The following is a 14,224-nucleotide window of genomic DNA, read 5'->3' on the forward strand; positions in this document are numbered from 1 at the left end:
GGGTGTGTGACCTCCCTGAAAGTTCAAGGGATGATTCCACCCGCCGGGGTTCTTAGTCAAGCAGGTTGGATAGAATGCATACTGTTTCCTAGAGCTGCTGTGGGAAGTACCACAACTGGTGGCTTGAAACAAAAGACGTGTATTGGAGTTCACAGTTCTGGAGGCCGGAAGTCTGACATCAGCGTGTCCACAGGGCTATATGCTCCACGTGGAGGCTCTAGGGAAGAACGTGCCCCATGCCTCTCTTCCAGCTTCTGGTGGTCCCAGGTGTTCCTTCGCTTGCAGAAGGGTCACTCCCATTCTCCATCGGCACATGGAGTTCTCCCCGTGGTCTTTGTCTTCTCGTGCGTGGCCTTCTGCTTTTAAGGACATGACTCATATTGGATTAGGAGCCCACCCTAATGACCTTATTTTAACCCGTTGCCTCTGTAAAAAGAGCCTATCTCCAAATAAGGTCGCATTCAGAGTACTGGGGGCTAGGATATCAGCGTATCTCTTTTGTGGGACATAATTCAACCCATAATAATGTCCACACAACACCAAGCAGTGCCAGGCACGCGTGTGCTCACTGAACAGCCACTGAGACTGGGCGAGTCTAGGTCTTGGTGATCAGGCAGCATCTGAGGGGCCATGGATGGCGACAGACCCGTCACAAGCACTAGAGGCTAAACCCCAGGACCCTTTGCTGTGCATAGAGTCCAGATGCTGTGCTGCTGAGCTCTGCGTGGTCTCTGCCCTCCGGGAGCGGCCGCAGGGAGAGTGGCAGGAGCTCTGGGCTCGCAGCCTCCACAGAGCGGGAACCAGCAACAAGGTTACTGGGTGCACCAGACGCCGAGCCTCCAGACCCGTCGTCGGCTCCACACCTGCCCTGGTACAGGGCAGACGGCGCTCGCCAAATGCTACGGTGCTGACAGTTGGTAAACAGAGTGACAGAGCCCGAGGGGCGTTGGCGGGAAGGGCGCGGCCCAGCTCGTGCGAGTAGGAACGGCTTGCAAAGGGGCGTGGGGCCCTGGCGGCGAGGCCGGAGAGGTCCGGGCCGGGGGCCTGCAGGAGCCGGGCCAGGCAGCGCCACACGTCCAGCGAGCCTGCGCAGAGCGGGGTCGACCCCGGCGCCGCCGCACTGGGCATGCTCCGACCTGGGTGAGCGCGCGCCGGCGGGGAGGCGGTGCCCATCCTCGGCCCCGCCCCACCAGTCTAGGCCCCGCCCCCGAGCGTCTGGCCCCCGCGGCCCTCACGTCCAGGTCCCGTCCCACTCTGGGCCCCGCCCCCGAACTTCGGGCCGGCCCCGCCTCTGCGCCTCCCGGCCGCTTCCGCCATATCCCCGCTGCGTGTGGGCCCCGGGAGCCGTACGTCAGGCCCCGCCCACAAGCGTCGGCCCCGCCCCCACGCCACGGACTTGCCCGGGCTTCACGCGCTTACTGAACTCTGCGCGTCCCTGAGCTTGCAGCTCCTCTCGGTCGGCGGTTTGGGCAGCGCGGTGAGTGTCTGGGTTGCCTTCCTCCCGCCAAAGTTCGGGACTCTCCCTGGGGGGAGCAGGCGTCTGGAGCCATTGGGGCAGTCCACTCCCCAGTGGTCTTCCGAGCGCTCCCCACCCCACCTTGCCATCGTGGTGGGGCCCTCTCTGACCACACCCCCAGCTGACCCTTGTGGGTCCCAGGTGTGACCAGGTATGCCCAGGTGTAGCCAGCCTTCTCCCGGCCTGGGGTTCCTCGGCCAAGTTGGATGACAGTGGCCTGGCCTGGGAGTTGTGGCCGCTTCCGCCGAACCTCTAGTTGGTCAACACCTTCGATGCCCTCCTGCCCGCTCTCCTGCCCTGCACTGCCGACCAGCGCCAAGGGGGCCGCTCCTCTGCCTTCTGTTTCCAGGAAGCTTCCAGAAGCCCGAAGTCCGGGCCTGCCTCACAGCAGGCCCTTAGCAGACCCCTTGTGCAGAACCCCCCCCCCCCATGGCCTCATGCTTGAGACAGGGTGAGAGGAGGGCCGCGTTCTGGCGTCCTCATCTGATGTTGGTATACATTACGCCCTAATCGCCTTCGTAAACAGCAACACGTAAACAAGTGGAGTGTGAGAGCCACTTACCCTGGGCGCCGTAATTCCCAAGTCGGTGATAACGCTGTAGAGCAGTTCTAAACGGTATTCCTCACTCGCTGGGCTCATCGTTTCCTGAATCTCAGAATGGTGTTTGCTCCCCGTGCCTCAACTCAGTAGCTGACCTTGTTCTGGAAGCACGTTTTGTATGTGTGAGCACAGCTTTTGCTTGGTTGAGTGGATGGTCATCAAGCAGGGGGGCATTGGTTTGTCCGGAGAGGGGTCACCGCAGCTGTTAGCAGCAGAACACGAAGCTGTGGAACACGAAGAGCTAAGAATTAGACTGGCCATTTAACTATGAGCCCTTAAAGTAGCTAAGCCAGGCCCTCCTCTTCATCTCCCCATCCGGAGACGTGATGAGGAGGGGGGTGGTGTTGCTTTCATGAGTCCCCGGTGGAGAAAACACTCAGGTGAAAAGGACGCAAGGAAGCTTAGCCCACCATGGGGGTAAACAACTTGAAGAAAATGATGTCAGGGCAGCCCTTTCCATTCCATCCCCCACCCCCAGCTGGTGGTTAATATCGAGTTAACTCGGCCCTTGTCCCATGAGGCAGTTCACGCCAGGTGCACCCTTGCTCAGGTCCAGAGCCTGCAAGTTGCAAAGGAGAGCTGGCCTAGCGCTGGCAGGCATTTCATTTCTGCTTGGGTTCTTGTTTTGAGTTAGGATTCGAGTGGGAGTGTGGTGTCTGTTACAGTCTGGGGCTGGGTGAACCGGGCCTCAAGGGCAGAACTACACTAAGGTACTTTTCTAGGTGAACATTCTTTTCATTAAAATAAATCTGTATTACACAAACTAGATTTAACTAATGTCATTAGACGCTGCTTTAAAAAGGCCTCACTGTTGGAGAGCAAGGTTTAAAGAAATAAAGCCCCAGGTGTGGACACAGTGGTTAACATCTTACTCTTGTTCAGCTGCTGCGGTTCTTAAACCTTTCTTTTCCTCTCTGTTTTGGTCTTGCTTGGATTATCAGTCGAGCCTCACCTGGGCCTTATGTTCCGCTCAGACCTGCTCTTCCACGGTTTCCTTTACAGATGTCTCACTCAGGGACCATCCATCCTTCCTTCAGGGAAGGAGGGCCTGAGGAAGAACATGACCTCCCTGGCGTTCCTGTGGACTTTCTCCTCCAGGCCTCTTCTCTTCCTTTCTCAGGGACCCCAAACAGTTTACACTTCTTAGTATTTTTTAATAAAATAAACTTACTAAATTGCCTTTATTCTTATTTTGCAGAGGACAAACATTTAGAAGCCAGTGATTCAAACCAAGACTGTTGTATTTCAACTCCCATTTTTTGGGCATCAATGCCCTTTTCAGTTTTGTAGTATATTCTCCTTGGTAGGAAAAGAAGGAAGCAAAACAGTGATTTCTGAATTCTCTTTTCCCATAGTCATCTGTTAACATTATTGCCAGGTTTGTTTTCACACTTCGCTCTGACCCCACCTACCTCCGTGGCCCCAGGGTGAAGTTCCTCCTCTTCTAGACCCACTTTCCTTGAGGTTTTTGACATCCTGTGTCATCGCTGAGGCTCCTGCATTGGGCTCCTGGTCCCCGAAAGGCCCTGAGCTCCTTTGGCTCCTGTCACAGTCCTCCCTGACCCTCTGTTTCCTGGGTAGTTTCTGGTAGTTTCTGAAAGAGGTTGGGGTCTTATCACAGAATATTATTTAAAGGAAGCCTGAAGATTTAAACATCAAAGACATATAAACTATAATATAATATTCCCATTGGGTGAGAGTGGCCATTTCATAAATTAACCAATCCATTGCGCATTCTTGGTTTGAAAGTGTGTGTGGTTTATCTGGGAGGGGGAGAGAGGTTTGCCTGTGCAGGATGGCTAGTCTCCCCTTGGTTGACATCAATTTTCCCATCCCATTAGCTCTGGAGGCCTTTCTTGGGCATAGGTAGATGAAAGTTGGACATCCACTGTTAGAGGCAAAATACTGCAAGATGTGTGTTCTGTGGTATTTGGGTAACTGCTGCATTATCTGCTGGTCAGTGGGAAGAAATAGTCTAGTTTTCTTTTAAATTTTCTTAAAAAAATTAACAGTAATAAAGAGCTTATCGAGGAGGGCCACAGGGCTTGGGGAAACCATATAAAGAATATATGGTGGCTTCCCTGGTGGCGCAGTAGTTAAGAATCCGCCTGCCAATGCAAGGGACACGGGTTCGAGCCCTGGCCCGGGAAGATCCCACATGCCGCGGAGCAACTAAGCCCGTGGGCCACAACTACTGAGCCTGTGCTCTAGAGACCGCAAGCCACAACTACTGAGCCTGCGTGCCACAGCTACTGAAGCCTGCGCGCCTAGAGCCTGTGCTCCGCAACGAGAAAAGCCGTGACAGTGAGAAAACCCGCGTACCGCAACAAAGACCTGACACAGCCAAAAATAAATAAATAAAAAAAAAAAAAAAAAAAAGAGTGTATGGGGTACAGTGAATGACCTACTCCTTTATATCACTGTTAAAATGAATTGCCTAAGAAGAGGAATAAATCATTTTTGTGACCTTTTGTAAACTTTGAAGGAATCAAAGTGGTTTTGGCAGATGTGGCTTACGTGTAAATTGGTCACAGACGGTGTCTTGCCAAAGTGCTCGAAATCCCTGGCAGTTAAGTCAGTCTGTGGCTGCCATCCTCCTGATGTCTGCTCCAGCTAAACAACTAAATAAATAGGCTGCCCCAGGGGCCACTGACACGGCAGTGACATCCTTGGCCACACTGCTAAATGCTGACACTTGTTTCTGATACCACAGGTTGTTTTCAGTTAGACTGGGGGCTTAGCAGAGGAGTGGGGGTCTCCAGGCTTCGTGTCCCCTTGTACCCTCCCCCTCCCCAACCTGGAGTAAACTTATTTGGCCTGTGATGCAGCTGTGATAAAAACCAGTTAAAAATTCTACAGAAACATTTTCTTTGTTTGTTTTTTTTTTTTTTTTTTTTTTTTTTTTTTTGCGGTACGCGGGCCTCTCACTATAGTGGCCTCTACCATTGCGGAGCACAGGCCCGGGACGCGCAGGCTCAGCGGCCGTGGCTCACGGGCCTAGCCGCTCTGCGGCACGTGGGATCTTCCTGGACCAGGGCACGAACCCGCGTCCCCTGCATCGACAGGCGGACGCTCAACCACTGCGCCACCAGGGAAGCCCAGAAACATTTTCTTAGGGTTGTTAAACTTGTTGTCATGTGTGTATGTGTGTAACTGTGAAAGGAATTGTGAGAGAGCTATAAACGCCTACTACGTTCACTCTATTACTTGGAAAATTTTCTCGTTAGAATAATTTCCTACCCGTAACACTTGTGAAGTCAGCAGAGTATCTAACCCAAGGTCTGTTGCCCATTCCCAGAAGTCTGCGGGTGAGACTGAATGTGCGGTCCACCAATGGCAGAACTCGTAAAAGCTGGCACTTGTCAAATCTATTTGTTTTTATTATAGACATCGATCTGCCAGTTGCAATAATGCATTTATGGACATTTTTCTGCAAGCACAGCGCTGGTGGCAGTTTTTACTGACAAATTGAGTCATATGGATAGTAGTTTAGAAAACTCTCACCTTATTGACAGATTGGGCAATTCCAGCCCTGGATGTTCAGAGGTTTCTAGATGGATGGAGAGAGTGAATTGAATCTCAGGGCAAAATATGGGATGGGACATTTTAATGTTGAACTTTAATAAATAACTGGTAGCTATTTCTCCTTTGTTTTTACCCCCCAAAAAAGGACTAAAAGTAGGGGCCGAGGGTGTCCCCTTCAGATCTGGCCCACTTGTCGGTGTTATAAGTAAGAGCCACCACTGAAACGTGGGCCCCGTTGCTCTCCTTGAAGTGGGATACTCGTGAGCTATAGCAGAACAGTTTCTCAAAAGGTGGTCTGAACCCTGCTGGTGTCAGAATTACTGAGTGTGCTAGTTAAAAGGAAGATTATAGCGCCCCTTGCCAGACCTACTGGGTCAGAACCCGGGGACCTGTGTCTTTGCAAGCGCTCCAGGAGACCCTAATGTTTGAGCATCTCCAGGGCAGGCTTAGGGTTGCCTGAGAAGAGCTCTCCAGCCCACACAAGCTCCGAGTTCCCCTCCCACGTGGGTCCATCCTCAGCCGGCATTGTTGTTCTAAGTTGCCTGTGCTTATGGATCTGTGTATGGTTTTGTAACTCCTCAGAGACACGTGAATCTCTTCGAATTGCAAACCCGACATGTTATCCCCGCGTTATAGTTTTCGGTCTTGTGGTTATGACAGAACATGCAGATGTTACCAAAACTTTGGCGTTAGTTTTTACAAACAAACGTTAAGCATGGACAGCCATATTATATTTCACGCCCGTCTTTCCCTTTGAATGGCTGGTCTTGCTTTTTCTCTCTCTGGGTAGAAGCATTTTCATGGTGTCAGGTAAGGGTTAACTGTCATACATGCAACCAAATACATTTTGGGGAAGCTGAACTGAGTTTTTATTTATGAAGTGCCAGTCGTGGGAGGGATTCTGGTGATGCCATTTACTAGCTGGGTGGTTTGGGCAGCTGTTAAACCCCTAGCTGCCTCCTCAGCTGTGGGATGGCAGTGATCACGCTTACTCTGTCTACCTGGATGAGCGTAAGCACAGAAAGTAATAGATGACTATTTTGTGAAGTATGAAGCACTGCCTAGATAGAAATTTAAATTTGGCACCATAGTCTCATAGAAGGATGAGACTAACTGGGAAAAGGGTGAGGAACTGACCAGAATCCTTGCTTTCCCTCCAGTCCAGTCAGTATCCTTGTCCCTATACCCCACCCCATCCAATCAGCATCCTAGTTTTACAGATTTACACTATCCACGCCCTCATTTGGGGTGGTATACGCAGGGTTAAGGTTCCAGCCTCTGGGAACAAGACTGACTCAGTTTGGACCTGGCTCCATAATTACTATCTGTGACCTTAAGTGAAGTCACTTTACCTTTACCGAGCCTTCGTTTCTCCAAAAATCAGGAAAACGGCATTGCTGTTCACAGGGCTGTTGTGAGCTATTGGGAGAGAATCCCATTTGGGGAATCGACCCGGGCCCCCCCATGGTGAGCCCTGAATAATAATAATAATAATAGTTGACATTTGTTAACTCAGTCACAGAACTGTTTCTGGTGGAGGCAAGACTAGAGACGGGGTCTCAGTCGGGCCCCACCTCCCGTGACTGTGATCCCATGGGGCGCAGACCTTCATTTGGTCTGGAGCATCGTGGAGCCTAGGGCTGATTTGCCAGGTCTCTAAAATTCCTTTTGTCTCTAAGGAGGTGCATTGCCCAGCTGCCCGTTTCTAGTTTTTTACAGTGGATGATTTGGGAGCCACTGAAGTGGCTGATCTCAAGGAGCTTCCCGCTCAGGTGGCAGAGTTCTGTGTCCAGGTGTGCCATGCTGATGGCCAGCTTGTGCTGGGTGGGCCTAGCGCGGGCACGTAGGCTTAGCACGTGTGTGTTCCCAGTGGGCGTGGCCGGCCTGGCCCCAACAGCCCGGAGTCACTTGTCTCTGGGAGGCTTGACCTTAATCGTGGGTTAAATTGAAAGAACTTCCTGGAGGACCCGACACCGACGCTATGGCAGTGGCCGGGAACCAGCAGCGACACCAGCATACGACAGTGTTTTCCTGTGTGAGAGGGAGTCACAGTAGTGAGGGGTAATGTGGTCCATTAGGTGAGCTTTGTCAGAATTAGAAGATCTCAAATAATTTTTGTGTGTATGTGGAAATGGGCCTTATTTTTGGGTCTCTTTACCCTCATATCACTCAGGTTCAGCCTGGTAGAGTTACATTCCAGGAGATTCTGGTCAGTGCAGTAATGATACTGCTGATACTAACATTTATTGACGGCCTTGCTGGAGGCTTTACCCAGCCTGTCCTAGGGAATTCTCGAGGTCACCTGCTGAGGGGGACACTCAGGGTCTTTGTTTGCATGTGAGGAGGCTGCCTGGGAGTGAGCGACCTGCACAAACCACTGGGGTAGGAGTTTTCAGCCCGGGTTTATTTGTCACTAGCGCCGGCTTTCCCCACGCACCGTGCGTGCCCCCTTTGGTGGGGAAGCAGGGACACTGTCGGAAGTCCTTTTGGGGACGAGAAGTGGCGTAAAGAAATGCATTACCTGTATGTTCGGCTGTGCTTTCTGGACACCAGTGTGGGCAAGCATGGTCCTCTGCATTGCGGGAAGAGCAGCGCACCCAAGCCTGACCCTGGCCGAAGGGGCCCCGCCCCCTCCTGGTGTGCAGCCTGCCCCAGGGGAGGGCCGAGTGCAGGGGGCGCGGTGCCGGCGAGGCTGTCCCGCGTGTGGTGGCCCTTCGTGCAGGCGGCCAGGGACGCCCCGTGCCTCGCCGGGGGCGGCAGGTTGGCGGTGCGGGTACTGGAGGAGGGGCGGCCTCGTGCTGGGCTCTGTTTTAGGACCCGAGCCACAGCCCTCGCCGGGTCCCTGCCACCTGCTCCTGTCGCCGTGGGGGGGCTGGGCGGAGCACCTGTGCACAGGTGGGACGGCTTCTCCAAGGGGCCGGAGCCGCGGGAGGGTGGACGCCAGGATGGGGCCGGGGACCTGTCAGCGGCCCCGCTGGGGCGTTGGGGTGGGTGAGGGTCCAGACAGGAGGGCTGCGGCCCCGAGCGCTGCTGCGGAGCTCGGTGGGTGGAGGACAGCGGGCCGTCGGCGCCCGGCTGGCCCGGCGCGGGGCTGGGGGAGGGGGAGGAAGGAGGAGAGGGAGGTGCCAGCAGGCAGCCCGGCGCGAGCGGCCGCACCCGGGGAGGTGCTGTCGCGTGGGGCTGCGGTCCGCCCGGGGGGCTTTCTGGGGGGGAGCATGGGGTGAGGGCGGGAGGGGGCGGCTCGGGGAGAGGCCTGAGTTAGGGACCCCCTCTGTGAATGCGAAAGGAGGCAGTGTCTGCCCTGTGGGCTTTTTACTCCCCTGCAAGCAGTCCTCCGGGAAGGCTTGGGGGGAGTCCTGCCTTTCTGCCGGGCCTGGCACCTGGGCTCCGAAGCGGGGAGACCGGCTGTGGTCCCGCTTCATTCAGGCAGGAGGGGCAGCAGGAGCGAGGCTCGGGGACAGGCCTCCCGCCCCAGCCGCGCTCCGTGGGCTGCCGCGCTTTCCTGCAGGTATAGCCTCAGCGTCTTCACGCTGGAGCTGTCAAGTTCGGGGGGGGGCGTACGGGCACGTCACAACGCGCGCTACCAGTAAGGCGTGTGCTGCCTCTCTCCGATGCACCCCTCGCAACGCTGGGCTGGCCGAGTGATGGGGAGCCCACCTTGAGGGACAAGGGGCGGCGGCTGGGGAGGGGGCCCTGCTGGTCCCCGGTGGTCCCGGTGGGCGGGCGCGAGGGGGGCGGGGGACAGGCGCTGCCCAGCGACGTGCCACTGCCGGCCTCGCCCCGAGCTGTCCGCGTGCTGTGCTTGCTGCGTGGCTTCACCGTGACAGCAGGGACGGTGCTGGGGGGACGGGGAACTGGAGGAGAGCGTGTGGTCCCGAGCGGGCGTCCCAGGAGTGGGAGGCGACCCTTCCCTGTGAAGCTTTTCACACTCCAGTGGAAGTTCCTAGGGTAAAGGGCGAGGCACAGAAATGATGTATTTCCAAAAGTTGGTGAATTTAGCCAGCTATCCCACGAAAAGCCCATGTGTGCTATTCTTTATCGTGCAGAAGAATCTCTTTCTGTCACCATTGTTTTATCATCAGATTAAGCTGTCGAGTCAGATGGGTGGGCGGTCGAGGCGGCCGCTTGCTGATTGCCAGGCCCGTACCGACGTGGGACCATCAGTCTGCAGGCCGCCCTGGGCGCAGGTGCTGGTGGGGAGGAGGCCAGCCCGCGGGGCGGGGCGGGTCACCGGAGGGTGGCCGCGCCAGGCAGGTGGCTTTCGAAATTTGTTGCAGGAACCGTTACTTAGAAGCAAAATGCCGGTTCTAACATTAAGTAAATATTCCTAAAATTCAACAGTCTCCACCCTCCTGGCCACGATCAACCACCGTTGTGGTCGCCTTCTGCCCCCAGGAGGACAGGCTCCCAGAGAGCAGTGCGTTCTGCCTGTCCTGGGTGACCAGCAGTTTACTGGGACGCAGGACTTTCAGGGCTGACGCTGGGGGGGTCCAGGCAAGCCGGGTGGGTGGTTCCCCCCAGACATGCTCAGTCCTGGGTCGGGGGTGACATCCTCGCTGTCGCCCCACCACTAGCTGGGATGCACTTGGGCCCTGAGTCACAATCACTGGTTGTCTTTTTCCTTTTTTCCCTACGAAAGTATGGGCTTTAAAGACTTTCGCTTAGATTTTTTTAAAATTTATTTTTGCCGTGAGTGTAATGAGAACGTTTCCCAGAGCCTCTGTTATTCCCCGCTGGCCTGAGTTCCCCGTTGCTGTCCTCGTAGCGTTCTCTGGACTGTTTGTCAGGCCAGAATAGCCTCCAGAGGTTATGGTTCTGACTTCCTCAGTGATGTTCTCTTCTGTATGTTGAGGTTTCTTGCCCAGAAACCTCCTCTGGGCCTGAGGTGCTTGTACTCTTTGCCGCTGACTATCATGACGATCCAGGCAAGAGGGATTCTGGGAAAGCTTAGTTAGATATTCTTTTGTATTGTCCAGAAGTAAGCGTTCCCAGTGGTTTCAGACTTGGAAGCAGCTATTTGATGTGCTTCAGTCATGCCCTGGCATTCACGTGGCAACTCCCAACTACTTACTGGAAATCCGTGTCGTGGCTGCGCGGGCGCCTGCTCTGTTGTGATGGTCGGGTGCTCGCTACTACCCTGCGTTTGGTCAGCAGGACTCAGAACAGCGGGGCATGCCTCCAGGCCGCCCGGAGCTTACCTTGTCTGGAGGGTCACCTGTTGGAGACCGCGTACCTTCTCTGCATGGGGCCGGGCCAGCTCTGTTCAGCTCTCGGACTCGAGGCTGCCTCTTGGGGTGCAGAACGAAGTCCACGTGGGCTCTGGGTTTAGGCGGTGAGAACTTTCCCATCTCATATCCCTCCTCGGCTGGTGCAGGAGCTGCCTGGCCCCCCAGCCTCAGCGACCTCGGCTGCTTTTGCCTCGTGCGCCCCACGTAGTCTCGCTGCTCCGTCCCTGAGGAGTGCCTCCCCCACCCTCAGGGGTGCTGTAAGCTCAGCACTCAGGCAGACACAAACGGGAGCGTGCCCCTTCCTCCTCCTCCTGTTGCAGGCAGGGGTCTAGAGGTGCTCCAAGGTGACCCCTCTTTCCTTCCCAGGTCCCAGATGAAATGAGCCTGTGAGGCTCATGTTGATGCCACTTTCAGCCCCACGGCCCTCCACATTTGTTCCGGCACCTTCTCTAGATACCTGTGCATCAGCGCTTCGCTCTCAGAGGCCCCAGAGCACCCCCTACTCTCACTTAGGGATCCTTCTCTGATTGCAGCCCAAACATAGACACTCTCTGCTCCCAAGCTCTCTCTGAACCCTTCTCCTGTTGCAGCCCTCTTGGGAGCCTCTTCAGCCCCCATAATGTCTCCTCACACTTACACTCGGGTTTCTGCTTTACTTATATTGTTTTTGTCTCTTCATGCTGCCTTTCTGAATTGGAAACTCTCCAAGGCCTGGTGTGGGGCTCACACCTGATGGAAGGCCCAGCAAAGGCTGCAGAACGCAGGTTGCTGTGGACTGAACGTGCCCCCCTGAAATTCATACGTTGAAGCCTAACCCCCAGTGTCACTATATTTGGAGATGGGGCCTTTAGGAAGTAATTAAGCATAAATGAGGTTTTAAGGTGGGGCCCTAATCCACCTTAGGGTTCGTGGCCTTATAAGAAAAGGAGGGAGAGATCTTTAGTATGTGGAGGCACAGGAAGCAGGTGGCTGCCTGCAAGCTGGGAAGAGAGGCCTCCCCAGAAACCCAATCAACTGGAACCTTGGTCTTGGACTAGCCAGCCTCCAGAGCTGTGAGAAAATTAATTTCTGTCCTTTAAGCCATTTGGTGTGTGACATTCTGTTATAGCAACCCAAGCTCACTAATAGAAAGTGAAGTGCAGACTAAAGTTATTTCAGAAGCACAAAGCTCATGAGGGGTTTATGTATGACGTTGGAATTTGGAGATGAAGGTAACTTTGTAATCAGACAGTGCTCAGAAATAGCACTGTTCTCAGGCTTAGCTCTTAGCACCCCAAAAGGTGTATAGGAGTAAATGCAAACAGAATGGACAGAAACCTAAGTCTTATTACCAGCGTCCTCAGAGGTTGCAGAAAGGAGATTTGACAGGTGGGCCAAGAGACACCCAGAGGGCCAGGGCACCACAGACAGGCCTGGTGTTGTCCTGGCACTGGGTGGACATGTGCTGGAAAGCTGTTGAGGCCCCAGGCCCTGAGGGAAATGGGGAGGTGGGGAGGAGATGTGGGCCTGAGTAAATACTGGTGGACGGGGCTTCTTAAGCATGAGGAGGGGTTACGGAGCCAGCCTGTAGCCTCCACTTGTTGCCTGGGAATTTCTGTTGGTTGGTTGATTTTTTTTTTTTTTTTTTTTTTTTTTTTTCCCCTCTGGATACTGGTCAGTTCATTCTCTACTCCTTTCTGGATCAAGGAGCGGCATGGGGTCATTTGTTGGACACTAGCACGAACTCTAAGTCCTGTGCAGTTTGCTACTTTTCATGCTAAGATGTCTCTGAGGATTTTTGGACGTCTCTCTTGAGTTGGGGACTTAGCAAGACACTTCTCACTGGAAGCTTGCTGGCCCACACTTGAACCAAGTTGGCCTGCATTACATCTGTGGCCAGTGATGGGGAGATATAATAAAGACAGGAGATTTAAGTTTACTTCTGCCCAAGTCACCAGTTCTCCACGTGTCGCGCTTCGTATTGTACCTCTGCAGAATGTATCAAATACGTGGGTATTTTTGGGATTGTTGCAAAGAAAACTCAAGTTGTAAACTTTTAACTAATGGATCTTGCCATTTCTGAGCTCTGACCCTCTGTGCCCTTACCGTGTGGCCAACACCGTGCCCCTAGAATCCGCTTTGGGGGACCCAGCAGTGGCAGGGGGGTGCTGTGGTCCAGGCAGGAGAGGCTGGAGTCCTGGGTGAGGCCGTGTGCTGTGCTTTGTATCGTGCTGTTAACATTTGAAATGTGGATTTGTATTCTCAGTTATGTTTTATTTATTTGTTTATCAGCATAGCTATGTTTGTTTAATTCCATACTGAGAGTCTGAGAATATGATTAACCTTGAGGCCCATCTTATAATGTAATTATTAGTGATTGATTCTGTTTTTCCTTGAAATCAATAAGAGGGGTGTAATGGTGCGGTGTACATTTGGGCTCTATTTCTTATATTTTCGTAAATGTGATTCTGTGACAACAGAAGTATTGGTTTGTTACCAGAACAGATTTGATGAATCTCAAGTATAAGATTAGTTTTATATAATTATTGTGGTGTGTTGTGTTCCTTACATGACCTGTGTTAACGTGGCAGGTGCCACTAAGGTCTCCCACCACCAGTGGTCAGGGCGGGGAGGTGCAGCAATTGATCTTCCTGGGAGTGCTGTAATATGAAAACAATTCAGGCTGTTTGAAGTATATTTTACAAGTGTGCACTGGGTCTTTGGGATGTTATATTGGAAAACCCAATTGTACAGTTACCATGGGAACCCAATTAGAATAGATTGCCTGATTTTTTTGTGGGGGAGGCGGCGGGGGTGTCTTTCATCTTGACCAAAGTTTTAAATGTTTTCATATTCCTACACTGACTTGCTACACCAAAGGATTATTTCTTCCCCCCCTTCCCCTTGTTTCCAGCTTTAAGCCTAAATAGTGATAAGTACTCTAGGGTGGTTTATGAGGAAGTCTCCTAGAGAGATTTAATCAGATTTGTGTGGAAAATTTTGTGCAGGTCATGGAGGAGGTGGTAGCGAGCATTTATTGTAAAAAGATGGGAAAGTGGGTGTTTTCCTGTGACAGCACACGGGGCCCTCATGTCCCTCGGTTGTGCTCTGGATGCCAGATGGGGATACAGGTGTGCACCTCTGTTCTTCCCCAGCTTTGCAGGTGCGGGATTGGGTCCTGAGAGGCCCTGGGTTTCCGGGGTGGAGATAGCAGGCGGGGCAGGGCAGGGCCAGGCCTCAGGACTCTTCCCTCCACGCCCGTGTTCCTTTCACTGTTTGGGCTCAGAGACTTTTTGCGCTCTTAAAACTTGCTAGAGGGCTTCCCTGGTGGCGCAGTGGTTGCGCGTCCGCCTGCCGATGCAGGGGAACCGGGTT

General features: G+C 53.5%; 1 protein-coding gene across 1 annotated transcript in view; it reads left to right on the forward strand.

Moving 5' to 3' along the window:
* Positions 1-1,397: 1,397 nt before the first annotated feature.
* MGMT (O-6-methylguanine-DNA methyltransferase) overlaps positions 1,398-14,224 on the forward strand; it is a 351,374-nt gene continuing 338,547 nt past the window's right edge. Inside the window, exon 1 of the transcript XR_003677651.2 lies at positions 1,398-1,477. The gene's annotated coding sequence lies outside the window, so the exon portion shown is untranslated. The remainder of the gene's footprint in view (positions 1,478-14,224) is intronic.

The sequence above is a fragment of the Physeter macrocephalus genome, chromosome 20 (genome assembly GCF_002837175.3).
Source record: "Physeter macrocephalus isolate SW-GA chromosome 20, ASM283717v5, whole genome shotgun sequence".
In the NCBI taxonomy this organism is placed as follows: Eukaryota; Metazoa; Chordata; class Mammalia; order Artiodactyla; family Physeteridae; genus Physeter; species Physeter macrocephalus.